The sequence below is a fragment of the Odocoileus virginianus genome, chromosome 33, assembly GCF_023699985.2.
Source record: "Odocoileus virginianus isolate 20LAN1187 ecotype Illinois chromosome 33, Ovbor_1.2, whole genome shotgun sequence".
Taxonomy (NCBI): domain Eukaryota; kingdom Metazoa; phylum Chordata; class Mammalia; order Artiodactyla; family Cervidae; genus Odocoileus; species Odocoileus virginianus.
This window is the reverse complement of record NC_069706.1, coordinates 15,764,844-15,790,146: the sequence shown is the minus strand read 5'-3', so window position 1 is coordinate 15,790,146 and position 25,303 is coordinate 15,764,844. Positions and strand designations below refer to the sequence as shown.

Here is a 25,303-nt window from a genome sequence, read left to right as displayed (position 1 = left end):
ACTCTGGTTTGGGGTCCAGATGGTGAAGCTGCCTCTTCTGGAATCTTAAATTAACCCTTGAATGAGTGGTGCCTTTCCTATTTTTAGCTTGATAGAATACACGTTTCATACCCTAAAAATATGATACCAGTTACAGTTGATCATGTAAGTACTCATAAAGAAGCAGATAATTAGAGCCCTACAGCTCACTAAGACTGAAATTTGGATGGCATATCAGGGGCATGCCAGCAGTACATGCTTATAAAATGTCATTCTTTTTAAAAAAACCAGTACTGTGAGCCTGTCACCAAATGTATTCAGGAATTGGGCAGAATTAGTAAGAGCTCTGCTGTCCAGTATACATCTAACAAGAGCCACATGTGTATTCAAAACTTCAGGAAACCACATTAAAACAAGAGAAACTTTTTTTTTTTCTTAAAATAGCATTTTGTGTTCAAAAGTTAAAATTTCACCATATAGATAATGTGAAAAATGAGTGGGGTTTTGCTCTTTACAATGTCTTTGACATGATGTGTGTTCGTGCTAGTGGCTTCAGTCTTGTCTGAGTTTTTGCCACCCTATGGACCCTACGTAATTGCCACAGGCGCCTCTGTCTTTAAGGATTTTCCAGGCAAGTGTACTGGAGCCTGTGCCATGCTCTCTAGTGCTTCCCGACCCAAAGATAAAACTCACTGCCTCTTAACAATGTCCTGCATTGGCTGGCAAGTTCTTTACCACTAGCGCCATCTTTTTCAGTAGCCCAGTTATGTCTGACTCTGCGACTGCATGGACTGCAGGATGCCAGACTTCCCTGTCCTTCACCATCTCCTGAAGCTTGTTGAAACTTTCATTAGGTCGAGATGCCTTCCATCCAACCATATCATCCTCTCTCACTCCCTTCTGTCCTCGATCTTTCCCAGCATCAGGGTCCTTTCCAGTGAGTCAGCATCAGGTGGCCAGTATTGGAGCTTCAGCATCAGTCCTGATGAATATTCAGGATTGATTTCCTTTAGGATTGACTGGTTTGAGCTTGCTATCCAAGTACTCTCAAGGGTCTTCAACACCACAGTTGAAAAGCATCAATTCTTCCATGCTCAGCTCACATCTGTACATAACTACTGGAAAAACCATAGCTTTGACTACATGGACCTTTGTTGGTAAAGTAATGTCGGCTTTTTAATATGCTGTCTAGGTTTTTTATTGCTTTTCTTCCTTCCAAGGAACAAGTGTCTTAATTTTATGGCTGCAGTCACCATCTGCAGTGAGTTTGGAGTCCAAGAAAATAGTCTGTTTACATTGTTTCCCCATTTATTTGCCACGAAGTGATGGGACTGGATGCCATTATCTGTGTATTTTGAATGTCGAATGTTCTCTTTTCACTTTGATCAAGAGGCTCTTTAGTCCTCTTCTGCCATAAGGGTGATATCATATGCATATCTGAGGTTGACACTTGTTCCAGTGCCATCTTGGAAGCCTGAAATGATCAACATGGTACATTTATTCACACTTAAAGCATGTCTTAATTGGGACTGGTATTCCTGGGTAGGAATGCAGAATCATTGCTGACTTGGGGTAAAGTGAACTCATGACAAGTGACAACTCTGAGCTTCCTTCTTGGGTAAAGAGAGGACTTAACCTCATGTGGTTACTCACTCAGTAACTTCCTGAAAGGAAGGCTAGTGTAAGATGTGGGAAACAGCCCTTGGGTGGGCTGTAGAGATGGGCCTGGTAACCACATATGGTGTGCATGCTAACTTGCTTCAGTCATGTCTGACTGTGGCTCTGGACTATAGCCTGTCAGGCTCCTCTGTCCATGGGATCCTCAGGCAGGAATACTGGAGTGGGTTGCAATGCCATCCTCAAGAGGATCCTCCCGACCCACTGATTGAACCCGGGTCTCAATGTCTCTTGCATTAGCAGGCGTGTTCTTTACCACTAGCATCACTTGGGAAGCCCAACCACATGTGGTAGGCCTCACTAAAAAGCAAGTTGAGAGGCATGTCTAGGTTTGGGGCCTCTGCTATTTGGAAGGTTGTGAGTAATTAGCATGAGTTTGGGGGGCTCAACAGATCAGGATTGAGGTCTGATTTACTACCTAATGTTGATTGAGGATAATGAAAAAAAATTAATTGAGGGGAAAGGTGAGGTTACATAAAATAGTACCAAGCATTTGATGTTTCATAATTGGTGATTTCTCTTAAACGCTAAGGTTGTAAGCTCCTAAGTAGATGGAGGCCATGTTTTGTTTACTGTTGTCTCTGGTCTGCCTGATAAATGGCACACGGGATACCTTAGTAAGTACATGTGTGCTAAGTTGCTTCAGTTGTGTCTCCTTGTGACCGTGTGGACTGTAGCCTGTCAGGCACCTCTGTCCCAGGCAAGAATACTGGAGTGGTTGCTATTTCCTTTTCCAGGGGATCTTCCTGACCAAGAGATCAAGCCTAAGTCTCTTAACGGGAGGGTTCTGTGTCGCTAGCGCCACTGGAGAACCCCTCAGGAGGTATGTGTTGATTGAATGTCACACCGAGTGTTGACTTCAGATACTAAAACGAGGACAAGAAAATGGCCCCTTTTGCCATTAATAGGGATCCTGTGTCGTCTAAAATGAACAAGGGTGGGTGGAAAAATTTGGGAGACCTGTTAATGAATTTAACAGCACATGTTCTGTGTGCTGGTGAGGAAGCAGATGGCGTTAGTCTGTTTCTGAGACCTAGTAAGAGTTGTATCATGACCTGGGACTATGTACTGGAGTTGAGGTTCTGGAGACTTTAGGTTCCTGCTTGCAGGATGACTTTCCTGTGACGTGAACCCAGCCTTCTAATGTGCTGCTGCTGCCGGAAGGCAGAGACTGGAGGCTTGGAGTGGGACAGCGCCTGGATTATTTGAACCCACCAGGTGCACTTTGAGTCAGTGTTATAAGGGGGCCTAGCACCTTCGCAGGCCCTGGGTTAACCTGAAATCTGTAGATGTCAGGCAGACAAACTTTGATACCTATTATTATATATATTTTTAAAGACATTGCATACAGCACAGAGCCTTTGATCACAGTCTGAAGGAAATTTGTAATTCAAAAAGTCAGAACTATAGCCAAGGAGACCCTCCACAATTTAGCAGCACCGTCTGTGTCCACGCTAGTGCATGCTGAATCCTCATTTAGAGGCTGTTTTGCCTTGCTTTGGGGTAACGGGTAGATAGAAGAGTACTCAGTTCTCTGGGCCAGTCAGAATTATTAACAGTTTAACTTGGTGAGGTCAACATCTGAGATGACTTTTCCTTTACCCCAGACTACAAAGTTTGCTTTCCACTTCTGACCCAGAAGAAAGCAAGCTCCGGGAAACTCAAAATCTGATTCTTGGCTTTCCAGTCTAATGCACTGCTTCCCCAAATAGCTAATACCAATTGTTTCAGTTTTAATACAGGGACAGCCTAATTCTGAGCTCTAAATCTCCCCCATATGTGCTCTGCCTCTGAGCTCTTGAATATGGCTCACCCCATCTGGAATACCTTTTCCCCAGAGGTGTTCCCAGAATCCAGCTTAAATGTCACATCATGAAACTTCCTTCCAAAGAAACGTGTTACGCTTTTTCTGAAGATTTGTTGTTCAGTTGCTAAGTTGTGTCTAACTCTGCAACCACACGGACTGCGGCATGAAAGGCTCCTCTGTCCATGGGATTCTTCCGGCAAGAATACTGGAGTGGGTTGCCATTTCCTACTCCAGGGGATCTTCCTGACCCAGGGATTGAATCTGCATCTCATGCTTTGGCAGGCGGATTCTTTAGCATTGCATCACCTGGGAATTAGTAAGGCTAAGAGTAGTTTTTAGTGTTTGTTACTTACTACTATATGCCAACCATGGGACTAAGAGCTTTACAGATATCATCTCATTTCATCTTAACAGTTTGGTGTTATGGCTACTATTGGGTCCAGTTTTTCAGGTGAAAAGTAAAGCACAGAGCTGTGCCATTTTATTCAAGATGCCAGGGAGTGAGTGACAAAGTCAAGATTTAAATGCTTTGTTGTCATTCTGTTGCTCAGTTGTGACTCTGTGATCCCATGGACTGCAGCACGCTGAAGACCGCACAGAAAATAAGCTAAAGGAGGCAGTAAAGAAAGATGGTTAATAGAATGGACTTTGAAATGAAATGTTAGTCTCAGTGTCACACACATGCCATGTGATTTTGGGCCAAATGCCATTCCTTGCTGTATCAGTTTCTTCATCTTTAACATAGAAATGATGGTACCACCCCCTGTGGGGGTCACGAAGATTAAATATAATGCTCGTTAAGTACTGGGATGGTAATTAGAGCCCTTGGCAAAATGTCTAGGTTCTCCCCTGCCAGGTACATACACTTTCTATGTGATTTATCCTGGCAATGCGTGAGCTGGAAAGTGCGCAGAAATGATGTGTGTTGCTGCCAGGCTGGAGCATCTAGTGGCTGATGGGAGAACTCCCGTGTGCCTCATGGTGCTGGGTGCTGGGCTGTATTAGTCCCGGGAGTGTGGGTGACAGTGCAGAGATCCAGCTATGCAGCAATGGCAGTGTAGAAGAGCAAGAAATCACCCGTTGATAATTTTGGTTTATTACCAGCCCATTGATACAAGTGAATTGTATACAACAAGCATTAGAGCAGTCTCTGAAATTTAGTAAGGGCTTTTTAAGTTACAAAAAGGAAATGGGTGGTAGGCAGAATAAAAGGGATTCTTATTCTTTGAGTGGATGTCAGGAGAATCTGACTCCCAGTTCTCCAGGTGTCTTTTTCCATTGATCCCTATAACCTTTTCCATGCGTGCACATGGCTCTTAAACACCCCCCAGCCCCCTGACAGTCCTCAGGTGAGTCACCTGCCTCAAACAGATAGAAGATACATTAGGATATTTTGAACCTGGAAGATGTGAGGTTTGTCTCTTTAAAATGGTGGAAATGATAAGAGTGCTGCTGATTGTGATGCTTTCTGCTGTGTGGAGAAAGACACTTGGAGCAGCACAGAGGAATGTCCGTGAGCAGACGATGCGTCAGGTCCTCATGGTGACTGGCTCTTGCTTCCAGCTGTTCCTGAGACACAGCGCTACCCTGCCCTACCCGTGTTTGTATGTTGTGAGCAGGGAGTAACAGTCTCCATTCTTACCTTTTTTTAAAGTACTAGTTTGAACTAAATTTAATTTTAGTGTATTTAAAAATAAATTTATAAAGCTAAAATTTATTGATTTGAACTAAATTCTAGTCCCTTGTAGGCAGACTAATACAGCCCTACTTGCAGCTGTTTCATGAATCTACCCTGGAACTTCTTGGGAATCAATCTTGTCGTCTGTCAGATGAGGGTTGGGATAACTGGTCCTACCTGCTTAAAAAATTTTTTTTTAAATATTTTTTTTAAAAGAAATTGAAGTATAGTTGATTTACAGTGTGTTGTTAGTTTCTGGGGTACAGCACTATGTGGTTTATTAGTCAGTACATTTATTTGCAAAAAAACCAGAAATCCCTCTAGCTAGTTTAAATTATTGCAGGGTGTAAGGTAACTCAGACTCTCTGGCAGGGCTGGAGAATTAGTTTGGAGGTTTACAGCCAGAGATTGTATCTCCATTACACCTCTTGCCCATTCCACTGGAAAACTCAGCTCCTGAGTTCTTTGCCCCTATTCGAGGTTCTAGAAGCTTGAGGTTTCTACCACCCTTATTAGCATCAGTTCCACACTGACTTCCTTCATATTATCCTCTCATGCAGGGCCTCTTAAGCTTGGCACTTTTGACATTTTGGGCAGGATAATTCTTTGGTATGTGTGTACGGTAGTGGCTGTCTTGTGCAATGTAGAATGTTAGCAGCATTCTTGGCCTCCGTACCCTACATTACATGCCAAATGAGACAAGCAAAAATGTCCCCAGACTTTACTAAATTCTCCTGTAGGGCAATATCACCCCAGGTTGAGAAGCACTGTTCTGTGGGATCAGAGCTGCAAGCAGCCTGTTCCAGGGCCATAGTTCCAAAAGAGGCCTGTTTGTCATATGTCTGTGTATTTAAAAGTAATAAGTCAAGCTAACAAGATGTTCAGTAAAGTATATTCTCTTGTATCTTGACAGCTTCATAACAGCAAAACCCCAAATAAATTTGGTTTTATGTGATAAAGTTGGCAGAATGTCAAAAACTGAACTATTGCATATATCCTTAGCAAGATGATGGGACAGCAATATTAGGATGAGAAAGAAAGACATTCATAATTTATAAACTATTATATGTTTCAAAAATTTATGTCCCTTCATTTTTCATAAAATCACTAAATATAGTAAAAGTTTTTGTATAATTTATATTATACAGGTGGTAATGATCCAAAAGACAAAAAAGCTTGATTAGTTTTCAAAATGTAAGAATTTGAGTATGTTTTCATAGAAAATATAAAGTAAATATAAAAATAAAAAAGTGTTAAAACTGTAAAGCCTCAGTGAAGTTGCTTTTCTAAAGTATTCAAAAGTATTAAAGTTACAGGACAAAATACAAATTATATAAGTATTGAATATCAAAGTTTTAAATCAAAGTTGTTTAAATCTGAGAAATTTTAGTTTACTATTTTGAAAGCAATTTTATAAACAGTTTTACTGGGGACTTCCCAGATGGCCCAGTGGCTGAGACTCCATGCTCCCAATGTAGGAGGCCTTGGTTCGATCCCTGGTCAGGAAACTAGATTCCACAAGCTGCAACTGAGAGTTTGAAAGCCCCGACTCAAAAAAAGAAAAAGATCCCTGAGGACTCATTGTGGCCAAAAAGCAAAACCAAACACAAAATGTTTCATTATGTAATATTTCATTATTAAGTAGTATTTCCATTACATGACTTTTTTCCTGGTATTCTCTGTCAATCTAGTTGCTAATATAAGTAATTTGTATTGCTTTATACTTCTTATGTGAAGAAGAATAGAAATTTCTATCCAAATAGAAATTCTGGATCTCAGAAAAAAAGAGAAAAAAAAGAAAAAAAGAAATTCTGGATCTCACATATACAAATTAGAAAGTGATATGATCTACTTAGGCTCAATGGTAAAGAATCCACCTGCCTGTGCAGGAGACGCAAGAGATTTTTTGATCACTGATCACTGGGTCAGGAAGATCCCCTGGAGTAGGAAATGGCAACCCACTTCAGTATTCTTGCCTGAAAATTCCCATGGACAGGGGAGCCTGGCAGGCTACAGTCCATGGGGCTGCAAAAAGCCGAACATGACTGATCAGCTGAGCACACATGATCTACTTAAACTGCAAGATATTCCTCGGAAACAAGCAGGAATATGCAGAGCAGCAGAAAAATGGACATTCAGCACTGCTGGAAATGATGTTTATTACGCTAGAATCTATTGCACAGGCACGCATGCTACTTGAGAAGGAGAAATTAATTAAGAAGTTAATTAATTTGTCCTTTCTCTCACATAAGTGTTTCCACTGCTCAAGTTCTTTGAATCCTCTGAAGGGGTGTCTGTCTGCAATACCGGCAGAGGCCACTCCCCGCAAACCTTTGTGAGATTCAAATACTGTTGCCTTTTGTTTAGAGATTTTAGGGCAAGAATTGAGGAGAACATTCTTGGGGCCTGAACAGTGTTATGAAATAGGATATTTTGGATTACAGTTCATGCTGAGCCAGTGCTAAGCATATAATCCTGAGTGACAAGAGCACCCTTGTGTTCCTTAATACATTTATTTTTTGATGTATTTTTGAGATACAGGGCCAATCTTGCTAGGATCTAAGTGCATTACTGGCTGCAAGGGAGATGGGGGAAAAACAAAGATCCTAACCTTGGGGATCTTTAGATTTACAATACAGGAATTTCCCCAAACACATAAAGAGTGCTTAAAAGGTGCTGGGCAACCAAAATTGGTGGAATAGGGAAATCCAGGGCAACACAAAGTGTCAGTCACTCAGTCATGTCCGACTCTTTGCGACCCCATGGACTGTAGCCCGCCAGGCTCCTCTGTCCATGGGATTCTCCAGGCAAGAATACTGGAGTGGGTAACCATTAGCTTCAGCGGATCTTCTCAACCCAAGGGATGGAACCTGGGTCTTCTACATTGCAGGCAGATTCTTTATCATCTGAGCTACCAGGGAAGCCCCAGGGGCATCATCCTATCCCCTAAACAATTAATGATGAGGACCATCAGAATCAGCTTTTTTTTTTTTTTTTTTTAAATTTTTGTCAGCACTTGGTCTTGGTTGCTGTGAGTGGACTTTCTCTAGTTGTGGAGAGCGGGGGCCACTCTCTTGCTGCGGAGCGTGGGCTCTAGGCCCGAGGGCTTCACTAGTCGTGGCTCAAGGGCTATAGAGCACTGGCTCAGTAGTTGAGGTGCACTGACTTTAGCTGCTCCATGGCATGTGGGATCTTCCTGGACCAGGGATCCGTGTCCTCCCTGCCTTGGCTGGTGGATTGTTAACCACTAGACCACTGGGGGAGCCTCAGAATCAGCTCTTGGGGGACTCTGAAATCTAGTCAAAAACTGAAAACGGTCAAGGGAAAGCTTGATGAAGAGAGAAACTGCTGCTTTATGGTCAGAGGGTGCAGTGGCACTTCAGATTGCCCACCTACCATCCCCCAAGCTCCATGGCCCTGAGGGAGGGGACCTAGACTTCTCGTGCTGACTACGAGTGCCAGAAGAAGAACTTATTCTCAAAGAGCTGTGATTGTGGTGTCAGCCTGCAGGACAGGTGGAAAGGCTTCCTATTTCTTCACTCAGCGCATTCCTAGAGCTGGGGTGACCTCTCTGTGGCTTTTGTTAAAAGTGTTTAAAAGCAGAGGCAGGTACTGGCCACAGCAGCCTGGAGCAAGAGGCCATACTTGGGACAAGTAATAGAACAAGAAGCCTGTTAAAGGAGAAGCTGGGAAAGAGACATGGGTGGGAACAGAGCTTTTCAAAGGGTCTGTGTGTGCCTGGTTTTTGAGAAAGCCATGTGCAGGCTTAGAGTGAGACACATACTCAGAAAAGGCCTGAGAAGAATCTGGGCTTTCATCTCATGCTGGCCTTCAGGCCCTGTGCAAGCAGGAAGTGAAGCGAAGGCAGAGTTGTAAGCAGCTTACTAAGTGTTCAAGGAGTGCCCTGACACAGATCCAATCTGTGAAAACTAGGAGGGTATTTTTTCTTTTCTCTAAAATAATTCTTCTTCATTTCTTTTATTGACTTCAGACATTTAAGGTAACTCTGCCAAAATAGTAGTTGTCCAGTAAGCTAAAAGAACACAGAATTCAGTGGCAAAGACTACAGACCTTACAAAAATTGTTTCAAAAAGTCACTAAACAAGCAAACAGCAGCAACCTATAACAGGCAGAGAAAGGAAACTCGGACTTCCAGAGTTGCCACATATTCAAAATATTCAATATTCAACAACACACAAGCCATGCAAGTAACAAGAGATTATGGCCATTCACCAGAAAATTTATTTGATAGAAACTGTTCTCACTAAACATAAAGGCCTCTTTGGGGGCCGTGAGGATGGGACACGTTGAGAATAAATGAATACCTGTGTGGTCATGCTGAGGAACCCTGCTTGCTGTGTTCTCTCTTGTTGTTCGGATGGAGTTGCGTGCCTCTGTCCTCTTAGAACAGGGGAGAGCTCCCCAGGAGCGGTGGTGGCTTCAGCCGAGGAGGTGGTCTTGTGGGCAGGTGGCTAGGTGTCTGGAGAGAGGCGGTCCATGTCCAGCTGTGTTTCCAGCACCACTGCTCCCAAACCTGCTTCCTGAGGCATCCAAAGGCCAGGAGCTTTGTAGAGTATAACCCAGATGCTTTGTGAATGGGAATGTAGGGGAGGGTGGTGCCTTGACAGTGAATTTGATAGTAGAATGGACTGTGGGGATATAGCTTAGTCTTCTCACCTTTTGAGCTCCAGTTATCTCATTTGTGAAAACAGATGATGATAACGATAGCACTGCTTTTACTGTGCATACTTGTTCCAGACACTTCATGTAAGAACTCATTTAATTTTCATATCGATATTAAAGGTGGTACACTTATTATAGGGCTTCCCCGGTGGCTTAGTGGTAAAGAATCCACCTGCAATGCAGGAGACACTGGTTCGACCCCTGGGTTGGGAAGATCCCTCGGAGTGGGCAATGGCAACTCACTCCAGTATTCTTGCCTGGAAGATCCCACAGGCAGAAGAGACTGACAGGCTATAGTCCATAGGGTTGCAAAGAGCCGGACATGACTGAAGCGCCTAAGCATGCATGCACATACTTACTATATGCATTTGACAGATGAGGAAGCTGAAGTATAGGGAAATTAAGTCACTTGGTTGTACCGCTAGTATTTGGAGAAGACAGATTCAGACCTTAAGCACTGCCCTGGCTTCATGGGCTTATCATGAGATTAAATGGGTGAACACATTAAGAGCTTAGTCTACTGTCTGGCACAGGATAAGTGTTCATAAAATCGTAACAGCTGTTGTTATCAAATCAGGATCCAAACGTACAAGCAGGGGCCTTCTCCAGCTCTCTCATGTCAGATGTGCTTGTGTAAACAGCCACTTTTAAAGGGGAGTGGGGAACATCGTTTTGCAATTATCTGTTGAACTAGTGGATCTTTACTTAGAACAAATTATAAACACCTTTATGCTGCATGGAAGGTAAAATTTGCTCAGGTTTTCCCTCATTTTAGTTCAGCTTGGGCCCATGCGGCTGGGTGAGCTGAGCCCAGCATCCGTCCTTCAGCCCCTGGGCTTCTCCCCCACCAGGCACTCAGTCATGTTTGTCTTACTCCCTGGTCATGAGCCAGTCTCTCCTATTAGCCCTCAAAGGATCTGAGAGGTTCGCAGGAGAACACTCAGGAGGTGGCTCGTCCTCTGTGGCTGGTTCCGAGTGCCCTTGGTATAGGGCCCAGGAAAATGTGGCAGCCCCCTCCCCAGTTCATTTTGTTGGTCTGCTTGTTAGCGTAAAATCCAGATGTCAGAGAATTTGATTTTCTTTGTTTCTTTCCCGTGAAATAGAATGTGATCTGGTGCGTGGGGAAAAATCTAGTGATTCATATTTTCTGCTTATTTGGCTCCCAGCTGAATGGGAATTTACATTACTTAATGTGTGACTTTTTCTTGGGAAATCAAAAGAAGTTTCCTATTCAATTATTAAATGAATTTCACAGCCAAATAATCCTCTTATTTTTACGAGTGGGCTATTCCTTGGTGGAGGATATCTGGGCTCTCTGAGTGGTCAGTCCCTCTCATGTCCTTTGTTTCCATCTGGACAGGAAGTTTAATCCTCATTCAAGGATTAGGAGATTCTAAGAGGCAGTTTGGAAGACTTTGACCTTGCAAGGTGGGAGTGAATTCTCTTAGCACATTTGAAAAAAGTATTTATTTATTTTGGCTTTGCTGGGTCTTTGTTGCTGTGCAGGCTTTTTCTCTAGCTGCGGGGAGCAGGGGCTACTTTCTGGTGGTGGTGCGCAGGTTTCTCCTTGCGGTGGCTTCTCCTGTCGTCAACCATGGGCTCTAGAGCACAGGCTCAATAGTTGTGGCTCATGGCCGCAGTTGCTCTGTGGTGTGTGGCATCTCCCTGGCCCAGGGATCGAACCTGTGTCTCCTGCATTGACAGGGGGATTCTTAAGCACTGAACCACCAGGGAAGACCTGGGAGTGACATCTTAATGTTCACCAGCTGTGGAGTAAGAGTTAGCGCCTCCTCCTTGTTCATCAATCCATCAGCTTCAGACGCCATCACACAGGCTCCAGCAGGGCCCAGGGTCAGTGGAGACAAAATACAAAGGGAATGGAACTGTGTAGGGTCCAGGGTGCTCTGCCCCAGCTCATCTGGGAAAAAACCCAGAAGCCCCTGCCGCCCTTCAGGAAGACCTTATGCAAGGCTTGCTGCGTGGCCATGTCTGGGACGCCCACAGATTAGGTTCTTCTCAGTTGGTCCCATTTGTACCATCACACTGTAAGCTTCTGCAGGGCAACTCAGTTGCTTTTCACCTGTCCCTTCCTTCAATGCAGTTGTTATTCCTCTCTCCCTTCCTTTCTCCTCCAGTATCATCATATGTGCAACACAATAATTTAAAAAAAATTATTGAAGTGTAGCTGATTTACAGTGTTGTGTTTAATTTCTGCTTATAGCAGAGTGGCTCAGTTGCACATATATATATCCTTTTCCATTATGGATTATCACAGGATACTGAATATGGTTCCCTGTGCTATACAGTAGGACCTTGCTGTTCATCCAGTGTATATATAATAATTTGTATCTGCTAATCACACACTCTCAATCCCTTCCGCCCCAACCCGCCTTCCCACTGGTGGCCTCCAGTCTGTTCTCTACATCTGTGAGTCTGTTTTTGTTTCTTAGATATGTTCATTTGTGTCATATTTTAGATCCACTTGTAAGTGTATATGTACATAGTATTTGTCTTTCTCTTTTTGACTTACTTTGCTTGGTTTGATAATCTTTAGGTCCATCCATGTTGTTGTAAATGGCATTATTTCTTTTTTAATGGCTGAGTAATGTTCCATTGTAAGTGTGTGTGTGTGTGTCTATCCATTGAATTTTTTAAGGAAGAATACTGGATTGGGTTGCCATTTCCTTCTCCAGGGGATCTTCCCAATACAGGGATCAAAACTGTGTCTCCTGAATCTCCTGCACTGTAGGCAGATTTTTTAACCCACTGAGTCATCAGGGAAGCCCTATATGTATATACATAAATATAAATATATATATAAAATATATATATAAATATATTTACATTTATTTACATTCCCTGATGATTGATATTGTTAAGCACCTTTTCACCTTTTCATATACCCATTGGCCATTTGTATATCTTCTTTGGAAAAATGTATATTTTAGATCCTTTGTCCATTTTTAAAAATTTTATTTGTTTTTAATTGGAGAATAATTACTTTGCAATATTGTATTGGTTTCTGCCATACAACACGAATCAGCCGTAGGTACACATACATCTCCTCCCTCTTGAACCTCCCCCCCCAACATCCCACCTCATCCCACCCCTCTAGTTTGTTAGCATGGGTTTGAGCTCCTTGCATCAAACAGCAAATTCCCACTGGCTATCTGTTTTACAAATGGTAATGTACAGGTTTCGATGCTACTCTCACAGTTTGTCCCACCCTCTTCTTCCCCCACTGTCCACAAGTCTGTTCTTTGTGTCTGCATCTCCATCGCTGCCCTGAAAATAGGTTCATCAGTACCATCTTTCTAGATTCCATGTATATGCATTAATATATGATGTTTGTTTTTCTGACTTACTTCACTCTGTATAATCTGCTCTAGGTTCATCCATCTCGTTAGAACTGACTTAAATGCACTCCTTTTTATGGCTGAATAATATTCCATTCCCCTTCATGGATCATAGCCTTGTTGTGGCAGAGGGGCAAGTGTAACTCAGTGGAGCTGTGAGCCATGCCCTGCAGCGCTACCCAAGATGGATAGATCTCAGTCAAAAGTTTTTACAAGACGTAGTCCACTGGAGGAGAGAATGGCAAACCACTCCAGTACTCTTGCCACGAGAACCCCATGAACAGTATGAAAAGGCAAAAATATATGACACTGGAAGATGAGCCCCCCAGGTTGGCAGGTGTCCAGTACACTACTGGGGGAGAGTGGAGAGCAATTACTAATAGTTCAAAAAGAATGAAGTGGCTGGGCCAAAGGAGCAGTGACTCCCAGCTGTGGCTGTGTCTCGTGGTGAAAGTAAAGCCTGATGCTGTAAAGAGAATTGTTGCATAGGAACCTGGAGTGTTAGGTTAATGAATCAAGGTAAATTGGAAGTGATCAAAGAGGAGATGGTAAGAGTGAACATCAACCTGCTAGGAATCAGTGAAAATGGATGGGAATGGGTGAATTTAATTCAGATGACATTATATCTACTGTGAGCAAAACTCCTTAGAAGAAATGGAATAGCCCTCATAGCTAACAAAAGAGTCTGAAATGCAGTACTTGGGTGCAATCTCAAAAATGACAGAATGATCTCAGTTCATTTCCAGGGCATACCATTCAACATCACAGTAATCCAAGTCTGTGCCCCAATGACTGATGATGAAGAAGTGGTTCTATGAAGACCTACAAGACCTCCTAGAACTAACACCAAAGAAAGGTGTCCTTTTCATCGTAGGGGACTGGAATATGAAAGTTGGAAGTTAAGAGATACCTGGAATAACAGGCAAGTTTGGCCTTGGTGTACACAATGAAGCATGGCAAAGGCTAACAGAGTTTTGTCAAGAGAACACACTGGTCATAGCAAACAGCCTTTTCCAACAACACAAGAGATAACTCTATGCATGGATAAGATGGTCAATACAGAAATCAGATTGCTTATATTCTTTGCATTAGAAGATGGAGAAGCTCTATACAGTCAGCAACAAAAGACCTGGAGCTGACTGTGGCTCAGATCATGAGATCCTTATTGCAAAATTCAGACTTAAATTGAAGAAAGTAGGGAAAACCACTAGGCAATTCAAGTATGACCTAAGTCAAATTTTTATATTATTATAGATGATACAGTGGAAGTGACAGATGGATTCAAGGGATTAGGTCTGATAGAGTGCCCGTAGAACTATGGACAAAAGTTTGTAACACTGCACAGGAGGCAGTGATCAAAACCATCCCAAAGGAAAAAAATGCAAGAAGGCAAAGTGTTGTCTGAGGAGGCTTTACAAATAGCAGAGGAAAGATATATCCAACAGAATGCAGAGTTCCAGAGAATAGCAAGGCGAGATAAGTAGGCCTTCTGCTTCATTGACTATGCTAAAGGCTTTGACTATTTGGATCACAACAAACCATGGAGAATTCTTAAAGAGATGGGAGTAACACTGCACCTTACCTGTCTCCTGAGAAATCTGTATGTGGCCAAGAAGCAACAATTAGAACCATACACGGAACAACTGATCAGTTCAAAATTGGGAAAGGAGTGAGACAAAGCTGTATGTTGTCACCTCGTTTATTTAATTTATATGCAGAGCACATCGTGCAAAATGCCAAGCTGGATGAATCACAAGTTGGAGTCAAGACTGCTGGGAGAAATATCAACAACCTCAGATATGCAGATGATACCATTCTAATGGCAGAAAGTGAAGAGGAGCTAAAGAGCCTCTTGATGAGGGTGAGAGAGGAGAGTAAAAAAGCTGGCTTGAAACTCAACATTCAGAAAACTAAAATCATGGCATCCAGTCCAATCACTTTATGGCAAGTAGAAGGGAAAAAAGTAGAAGTGGTGGCAGATCTTATTTTCTTGGGTTCCAGTATCACTGTGGACAGTGACTGTAGCCATGAAATTTAAAGATGTTCCTCCTTGGAGGAAAGCTATGAGAGACCTAGATAGCATATTAAAAAACAGAGACGTCCGTTTACCAACAAAGGTCCGTATCCATGTAGTCAAAGCTATGGTTGAGATGGTTGGATGGTATCACTGACTCAGTGGACATCAGTTTAAGCAGACTCCAGGAGATAGTGAAGGACAGGAAAGTCTGACGTGCTGCAGTCCATGGGGTCGCAAAGAGTCAGACTTGACTTAGTAACTGAACAACAACAGCCGCAAATACTCCACCGTATATGTGTGCCACAGCGTTTTTACCCATCTCATCTGTCGGTGGACATCTAGGCTGCTTCCATGGCCTACCTATTGTAAATAGTGCTGCAATGAACGTTGTGATACTCGTGTCTTTTGCAATTACGGTTTTCTCAGGGTCTATGCCCAGTAGTGGGATTGTTGGATCATATGGTAGTTTTATCCCTAGTTTTTTAAGGGATCTCTGTACTGTTCTCCATAGTTCTTTGCCAATTTTTAATCCAGTTTATTTATTTATTTTTTGCTATTGAGTTGTTTTATGAATTCCTTATATATTTTAGGGATATATCATATAGATGGTTTTCAAAGACGTCCTCCTATTCTGTAGATTCCCTTTTCATTTTACTAATTGTTTCCTTTGCTGTGCAGAAGATTTTTAGTTTGATGTAGACCCAGGTGTTTCTTCTTGCTTTTGTTGCCTGTTCTTTGTTGTCATATCCAAAAACAAACAAACAAAAAATCATTGCCAAGACTAATGTGAAGGAGTTTTCCATGTATGTTTTCTCCTAGGAATTCTACCATTTCAGGTCTTACATTTATTTATTTTTAAAAAATTTGTTACCACTTATTCAGAGCAAGAAATAGTATGCAAGAAATAAAACAGAATGATAGAGAACATTTAATGACAGAAAAATGCTATTAAAAACAGTAAAGAAGAGGGAATAGGAGATATGAAAATTGGGTGACAAAAGTATATTTATAAATATATACCACTTCTAAAAACTCAAAATTTATAATGTAAGAATGTGTGTATGTTAATGAGCCTGTACACACAAATATATGATATTCCATCAGATCTTACATTTACATCTTGAATTTATTTCAGGTTAATTTTTGTGGGTATTGTAAAATAGGGACTCAATTTCATTCTTCTGTATGTGGCTATCCAGTTTTCCCAAAACCATTTACTGAGGAGATTATCTTTTCTGATGGTATGTTCTTGGTGCTGTTGTCAAAGATTAGTTGATTATATATGTGGACTGTCTATTCTGTTGCATTAGTCTATATGTTTGTTTTTATGCCAGTGCCATACTGTTTTGATTACTATAGCTTTGTAATAGAGTTTGAAATTGAGAAGTGTGATACCTCCAACTTTGATCTTATGTTTCAAGATTGCTTTGGCTCCTCAGTGTCTTTTGTGTTTTGACACAAATTTTGTGATTCTTTTTTACTATTTCTGTGAAAAATGTCTTTGGAATTTTGATACAGATTATGTTGAATCTGGAGATTACTTTGGGTAGTATGAACATTTTGACAGTGTTAATGTTTCCATTCCATGAACATGGTATACCTCTTCATTTATTTGTATCTTGTTCAATTTCTTTCATCAGTGTTTTCTAGTTTTCAGCAAACCAGACATTCAAAGGAATTCCCTGTGGTTCAGTGGTTAGGATTCAATGCTTTCACTGACGAGCACAAAGGCTCAATTCCTGGGCTGGAAACTAAGATCCCATAAGCCCTGTGGCATGGCCAAAAAACCAAAAAACCCAACCACCTCCCTCCCCAAACCCCAAAAAACCAAACCAAAACAAAATCAAAGAAAAAACCTGGTCTTTTACCTCCTTGGTTGAATTTATTCCTAAGTATTTTATTGTTTTCAATGGCTCTTGTCAGTGGAATTACTTTCTTAAGTTCTCTTTCAGATAGCTTATTGTTAGTGTATAGAAGGTAACTAATTTTTGAATATTGATGTATCCTGCAACTTAACTGCATTTATTAGTTCTAATGATTTTTTGGTGGAGTCTTAGGGTTTTCTGTATGTAATATTATGTTATCTTCAAACAGAGACAATTTAACTTCTTCCTTCTGATTTGGATGACTTTTTTCCTGTCTAATTGCTCTGACCGCAACTTCCAGTACTATGTGGAGTAGGAGTGGTGAGAATAGACATCCTTTTCTTATTAATCATCTCAGAGGAAAGCTGTTAGGTTTCCACCATTGAGTACAATGTTAGCTGTGGACTTGTCATATATGGCCATTGTTATGTTGACATATATTTGTTCAACACCAATCTTTTGAGAGTTTTGAATCATGAAAGGATGTTGAATGTTGTCGTATGCTTTTCCCCCGTTTGTTGAGATGATCATACAATCTTTCATTCTATTAATGGGATGTGTCTCATTGAGTGGCTTATGTATGCTGAACCATACTCACAAACCAGGGATAAATCCCACTTGATCACAGCATGTGGTCCTTATAATGCACTATTGAATTTGGTTTGCTTGTATTTCACTGAGGATTTTTGAATCTATGCTCATCAGGGATATTGCTGTGTAACTTTCTTTTCTTGTAGTGTCCTTGTCTGGCTTTTTTTTTTTTTTTTTTTTTAAATCAGGGTAATGCTGCCCTTGTGAAATGAGTTTGGAAGTGTTCCCTCCTTTTCAATTTTCTGGAAAAGTTTGAGGAGGATTAAAGTGAAAGACAGTGAATGTCACTCAGCTGTGTCCAGCTCTTTGCAACCCCATGGGTATACAGTCCGTGGAATTCTCTAGGCCAGGATACTGGAGTGGGTAGCCTTTCCTGTGTCCAGGGGATCTTCCCAACCCAGGGATTGAATCCAGGTCTCCCACACTGCAGGCAGATTCTTTACCAGCTGAGCCACCAGAAAAGCCCAGGAATCCTGGAGTGGGTAGCCTATCCCTTCTCCAGGGGATCTTCCCGACCCAGGAATCAAAGTGGGGTCTCCTGCATTGCAGGTGGATTCTTTACCAACTGGGCTATCAGGGAAATCCTTGAGGAGGATTGGTGTTAATTATTCTTTAAATGTTTGGTAGAATTCACTATTTTTTTAAATTGAAGAATAGTTGATTTAAAATGTTGGGTTAATTACTGCTGTACAGTCAAGCAATTCAGTTTTATATATAATTATCTATATACATATATGTGTGTGTGTGTATAATGTACATATATTATATATATGAATATATATATACATTCATTTAAAAAACATTCTTTTCCACTATGGTTTTTTATCATAGAATATTAAATATAGTTCTCTGTGCTATACAGGAGGACATTATTGTTTATCCACATATATATAAAAGTTTACATCAGCTAATCCCAACCTCCATAGCATCCCTCCCCTCACCCCCTGACACATGGTAACCACCAGTTTGCTCTCTATGTCTATCATTCTGTTTCTGGTTCATTTGTGTGATATTCCAGATTCCACATGTAAATGATATATGGTATTTGTCTTTCTCTTTTCTAACTTAGTGTGACACTCTCTAGTTGCAGCCATCCTGCTGCATATGGCATTATTTTGTTCTTTTTTATGGCAAAGCAGTATTCCATTGTATATATGAATCATATCGTCTTTATCCATTCATCTGTAGATGGACATTTAGATTATTTCTGTCTTGGCTATTGTGAATAGTGCGGCTATAAACATAGGGGTGCATGTAATCTTTTTGAGCTATAGTTTTGTCTGGATATATGCCCAGGAGTAGGATTGCTTTATCATAGTGTAAAAATTCACTACTTTACAGGCTGTTCCTTGTCTTTTCTTTCTTGGTATATTTTTGACCACTGATCAGTCTCCTTAGTAGTTGTAGATATGATTAGATTTTCTATTTATTCAGGATTCAGTCTTGGTAGGTTGCATGTTTCTTGGAATTTATTTCTTCTCGGTTGCGCATTTTTTTTGGCACATACATATTCATAAGACTACTTAGATCCTTTAAATTTCTGTTATATCAGCTGTAATGTCTTCTTTTCGGATTTTATGATTTGAGTCTTTTCTCTCCCACTCCTCTTTTAGTCTAGGTAAATTTTTGTTAAATTTGTTTATCTTAAAAAAAAAAAGCTTTTAGTTTCTTCAATCTTTTCTGTTGTTTTTATCATCTCTATGTCATTTATCTCTGATTTTCTCTTTTTCCTTTCCTTTTGCTAACTGCGGACTTAGTTCACTCTTTTCCTAGTTTTTTGAGGTGTGAAGTTAGATTGTTTATTTAACACTATTCTTTTTCTTAATGGAGGCATTTAGTTAGAATTGCTTTTACTGAATCCAATAAATTTTGATATATTGAGTTTTCATTTTCATTTAATTTTTTTTTTTAATTTTCTGTTTGGTTTATCTGGCCCAATGACATTTTAGGAGTGTTTTTTAATTTCCACATATTTGTGGAATTTCCAGCTTTCCCGATTATTGATTTCCATTTTCATCCCATTTGTAGTTAGAAATGATACTTGATTTGATTTCAGGAGCTTAACTTTTTTTGTGACCTAACATTTGATCTATCCTGGAGAATGTTTTATGTGCACTTAATAATGTGTATTCTGCTGCTGTTGGATGGACTTTAAGATAAAAGTGTATTTAATTTATTTCTACTTTTGGCTGTGCTGGGTCTTTGCTGCTGCCCGTGGGCTTTCTCTAGTTGCAGTTGGTGGGGGCTACCCTTCATTGAGGTGCCCAGGCTTCTCTTGTCACAGAGCACAGGCTCTAGGCTCCTGGGCTCAGTGGTTGTGGCTCACGGGCTTTCGAGTGCAGGCTCAGTAGTGTGGCTCATGGGCTTAGTTGCTCTGCATCATGTGGAATCTTCCTGGACCAGGGATCAAACCCATGTCCCCTGCATCGGCAGACAGACTCTTATCCACCGTACCAATAGGAAAGTCTGGAGGACTGTTATATAGATATCTGTTAGGTCCATTTGGTGTACAAATTGTAGTTCAAGTCCAATATTTCCTTTTAATTTTGTGTCTGAATGATTTATCCATTGTTGAAAGTAAAGTATTGGAGTCTGCTACTATTGTTGCATTGTTATTCTGCCTTCAGATATATTAATTTTTGTTTAATATATTTAGGTGAGTCACTGTTGGTGTTTATATATTTACAGTGTTATAACCTCTTGATGGATTGATCTCTTTATCATTACGCAAGGACTTTTTTTGTCTCTTGTTACAGACAGGTCTATTTTGTCTGATATAAGTATAGGTACGCCTGCTCTCTTTTAGTCTCTATTTATACAGAATATCTTTTTCCATTTCTTTACTTTCAACTTATGTATGTCCTTAAGGTTGAAGTAAATCTCTTGTAGGCTACATATAGTAGATCTTGTATTTTTTAAAAAAATTATCCGTTAGCTACTCTATTCCTTTTGATTGGATAATCTAATCAGTTTACATTTAAAGTAATTATTGGTAGGTAAGGATATATTGTTGCCATCTTGTTTTCCGGTTGTTTTGTAGTTCTGTTGTTTCTTCCTCTCCTGCTCTTCCTCTTCCTCTCAGGAATAATGTCTAACATTATTCCTTTGTGAATTGATCATTTTAACATAGTTGTATATTTTAATTCCTTTCTCTTTTTCTTTTGTGTATCTACTGTAGGTTTTTTTCTTTGTGTTTGTCATAAGGCTTACATAACCATCTTATACTTTTGACTTTCTATTTAAAGCTGATAATAACTTTTTATTTTGTTGTGCTCTGTGGCATGTGGGATCCTATTAGTTTGATGTGAACGTAATCGTGGTTTTAGGCCATGAATTTTAAATCATTGTAACTAGGCTCAAACACATCTTTATTTTTTTTTTTTCATTTATTTTTATTAGTTGGAGGCTAATTACTTTACAGTATTGTAGTGGTTTTTGCCATACATTGACATGAATCAGCCATGGATTTACATGTATTCCCCATGCCAATCCCCTCTCCCGCCTCCCTCCCCATCCCATCCCTCTGGGTCTTCCCACTGCACCAGCCCTGAGCACTTGTCTCATGCATCCAACCTGGGCTGGTGATCTGTTTCACCCTTGATAGTATACTTGTTTCAATGCTATTCTCTCAGAACATCCCACCCTCCCCTTCTCCCACAGAGTCCAAAAGTCTGTTCTGTACATCTGTGTCTCTTTTTCTGTTTTGCTTATAGGGTTATTGTTATCATCTTTGTAAATTCCATATATATGTGTTAGTATACTGTATTGGTCTTTATCTTTCTGGCTTACTTCACTCTGTATAATGGGCTCCAGTTTCATCCATCTCATTAGAACTGATTCAAATGAATTCTTTTTAATGGCTGAGTCATATTCCATGGTGTATATGTACCACAGCTTCCTTATCCATTCGTCTGCTGATGGGCATCTAGGTTGCATCCATGTCCTGGCAATTATAAACAGTGCTGCGATGAACATTGGGGTGCATGTGTCTCTTTTCAGATCTGGTTTCCTTGGTGTGTATGCCCAGGAGTGGGATTGCTGGGTCATATGGCAGTTCTATTTTCAGTTTTTTAAGGAATCTCCACAGTGTTCTCCATAGTGGCTGTACTAGTTTGCATTCCCACCAACAGTGTAAGAGGGTTCCCTTTTCTCCATACCCTCTCCAGCATTTATTGCTTGTAGACTTTTGGATAGCAGCCATCCTGACTGGTGTCAAACACATCTTTATTAATCAAAATAGGAACCATTACAATCAACACATTTTTGCCAATGAGAAATAAGTTTGTTTATTCTTGTATCACAAAAATCCATGCCTCAGGATTCGATGAACTCTTGGAAAGCATTTTCTGCCTCCTGCTGGTTGTGGAAGCATTTTCCTTACAAGAAGTTGTCAGGATGTTTGAAGAAGTGGTAGTTGGTTGGCAGGAGGCCAGGTGAATATGGCAGATGAGGCAAAACTTTGTAGCACAATTTTGTTCAACTTTTGAAGCCTTGCTTGTGCAATGTATGGTTGGGTGTTGCCATGGGGAATTGGGCCCTTTCTGTTGACCAATGCCAGCTACAGGTGTTGCAGTTTTCAGTATCTCATTAATTTGCTTAGCCTACTTCTCAGGTGTAATGGTTTTCCTGGGATTCAGAAAACTAGTGGATCAGACTGGCAGCAGACCAGCATGCAGTGACCATGACCGTTTTTTAGTGCAAGCTTGGCTTTGGGAAGTGCTTTGGAGCTTCTTCTTGGTCCAACCACTGAGCTGATTATCACCGGTTGTCATATAAAATCCACTTTTTGTTGCACAATCCAACTGAGACATGTTTCGTTGCTTTTGTGTAGAATGAGAGCAGAGGACACTTCAAAAGGATGGTTATTTTTTGATTTTCCGTCAGCTCACGAGGCGCCCACTTGTCGAGGTCTTTCACCTTCCCAGTTAGCTGCAAATGCCGAGTGACCATATAGTGGTTGACGTTGAGTTCTTTGGTAGCTGTAAGAGGATCAGCTTCTATGATTGCTCTCAGTTGGTCATTGTCAACTTCCGATGGCTGGCCACTGTGTTTCTCATCTTCAAGGCTCTTGTCGCCTGTACAAAATTTCTTGAACCACCGCTGCACTGTATGTTTGTTAGCAGTTCCTGGGCCAAATGTGTTGTTGATATTGTGAGTTGTCTCTGCTGGTTTATGACCCATTTTGAACTCGATTCAGAAAATAGCTCAAACTTACTTTTGGTCTAACATTATTTCCATAGTCTGAAATAAATGTAAAATACATAACAAGTCATAAGTCATTAGCAAAAAAACATAAAGTAAGAAATGTGCATTAAGATGATGCATAAGATAACCACATTTAAGAATGTATTCCAATATCAAACGGCAAATTCAACAGTGCAAAACCACAGTCACTTTTGCACCAATCTAATAGTTCCCAGACCAGGGACTGAACCCGCACCTACTGCAGACGGGCGTGGAGTCTTAACCACTGGACCTCCAGGGAAGTCCCTAAAGCTAATAATAACTTACCTTTGATGGAAAACACAAACGCTACCCTTTTACTCTTTCCCTTTGATATTTTGTATATCACAGTTTACCCCTTTTTATATTTTGTGTCTATTAACAAATTGTTGCAGCTGTAGTTATTTTTAACTGGGCACCAAAGAATCCAGGCCACCCAGAAATGCAGGCCACCCACTCTTGGTGTTGCATGGGGAAATTGGTGCAGGTGGAACAGAGAGCCAGAGCAGTTTTCATAGGCAAAGCCTCTCAGGGTATATCCCGCTTGTTAGACACCCAGCTTTCTGTGATGGAAGGATGCCCACTTCAAGTGCCTTGTTGCTCATCTTGAGCTTGCAGAATTGATGGAGTGATTGTTGGATCTCTGGAATTGTTGGAGTTGCTTGGCAGGCTTCAGACTGATGAAAACTGCCTCCTGGTTTGCTGGTCCATTGTCAAGCTGGGAACCACTTAGCTCTGAGGGGGCGAGAGGTGATGTCAGGCTTAGCCAATAGTCTCCTGTGGTGTCTGTGTATTTTCTTTTTTTAAAATTGGAGGATAATTACTTTACAATGTTCTGTTGATTTCTGCTGGATAATAATGCGTATCAGTCATAATTATAATATATCCTGTCCCTCTTGAGCCTCCCCGCTCCCACCCTACCCCTCTAGGTCGTCGCAGAGTGCCGGGCTGGCCTCCCTGTGTTATGTAACAGCTTCCCGCTAGTTACCTGTTTTACACATGATAGTGTAGATATGTCAATGCTCCTTTCTCATTTTGTCCTACCCTCTGCTTCCCCTGCTGTGTTCACAAGTATTTTAGCAATTTATTTGAACCAGGGTGAAAGATCTAGGCCTGTGCTCTCCAACAGAAATATAATGCCAGCAATGTGTGTGGTTTATAATTATCTGATAACCTTATTTAGAAAAGTTAAAAGATCCAGAGAAATGAAAATGCTTGTCTGCACAAAATCTTGCACATGAATGTTCATAGCAGTTTTACTCATAATTGCCAAAATGTGGAAAGAATTCAAGTCTTCCGTAACTGATGAATAGATAAAATGTGGCATATCCATACAAGGGAATATTATTTGACAATAAAATTAAATGAAGTACTGACACATGCTATAAAATGGATAAACCTTCCAAATGTGCTGAGTGAAGGGAGCCAGATACAAAAGACCTTGCGCTGTATGATTCCACTTCTATGGAATGTCCAGAATAGGCAAAGTTATAGAGACCAAAAGTAGACTAGTGATTGTCGAGGGCTGAGGGAAAATGGAAATGCAGAGAGGGGTGACTGCTAATGGGTCCAGGATTTCTTTTTGGAGTGGTGAAAGTGTTCTAAAATTGATTGTGGTGATGGGGGCAGAGCTTTGTGAATAGATTAAAAACCAAGTTGCATATTTTAAATGAGTGAGTTGTATGGCATGTGAATTACATGTTTTAAAAAGTAGAAAGACCATAACCTTAAGGTTACAGTGGGGAGGGTGGGAAGGTATAAGGAGGGAGTTTGGGATTGACATGTATACACTGCTATATTTGCAATGGATAACCAACTAACCAACAAAGGCCTACACTATAGCACAGGGAACTCTGCTCAATATTATGTAACATCCTAAATGGGAAAAGGATTTGAGAAAGGATACATGTCTATGTATGGGCGTCCCAGGTGGCTCAGTGGGTAAAGAATCTGCCTACAAGGCAGGAAACACAGGAGACCTGGGTTCAATCCCTGGGTTGGGAAGATTCCCTGGAGGAGGACACAGCAACCCACTCCAGTATTCTTGCCTGGAGAATCCCATGGACAGAGGAGCCTGGCCGGCTATAGTCCACTGGGTCGCAAAGAGTTGGACAAGACTTGAGTGACCAAGTGTGCGTGCGCACAAACACACACACACACGCACACACACACACATAATGTATAACTGAATCACTTTGCTGTACATCTGAAATGAACACAACATTGTTAATCAACTATACTTCAATATAGAATAGAAAGCTAAAAGAAATAGGTAAAGTTAATTTTACTAATATATTTTATTGGACTCAAAATACCCTGAGTAGTATCATTTAAAGCTGCAATCAATGTAAACCATTGTTTTTATGGGCGTTTTTATTGAAATAAAGCAGAAATTAAGTATAGAGTTTGATCAGTATATAATATACA

General features: G+C 40.8%; 1 pseudogene; it reads right to left on the bottom strand.

Annotated features, from left to right (window-relative positions):
* Positions 1–21,669: 21,669 nt before the first annotated feature.
* On the bottom strand, positions 21,670–22,891 carry LOC139032822 (histone-lysine N-methyltransferase SETMAR-like; annotated as a pseudogene).
* Between the last annotated feature and the right edge of the window lie 2,412 nt (positions 22,892–25,303).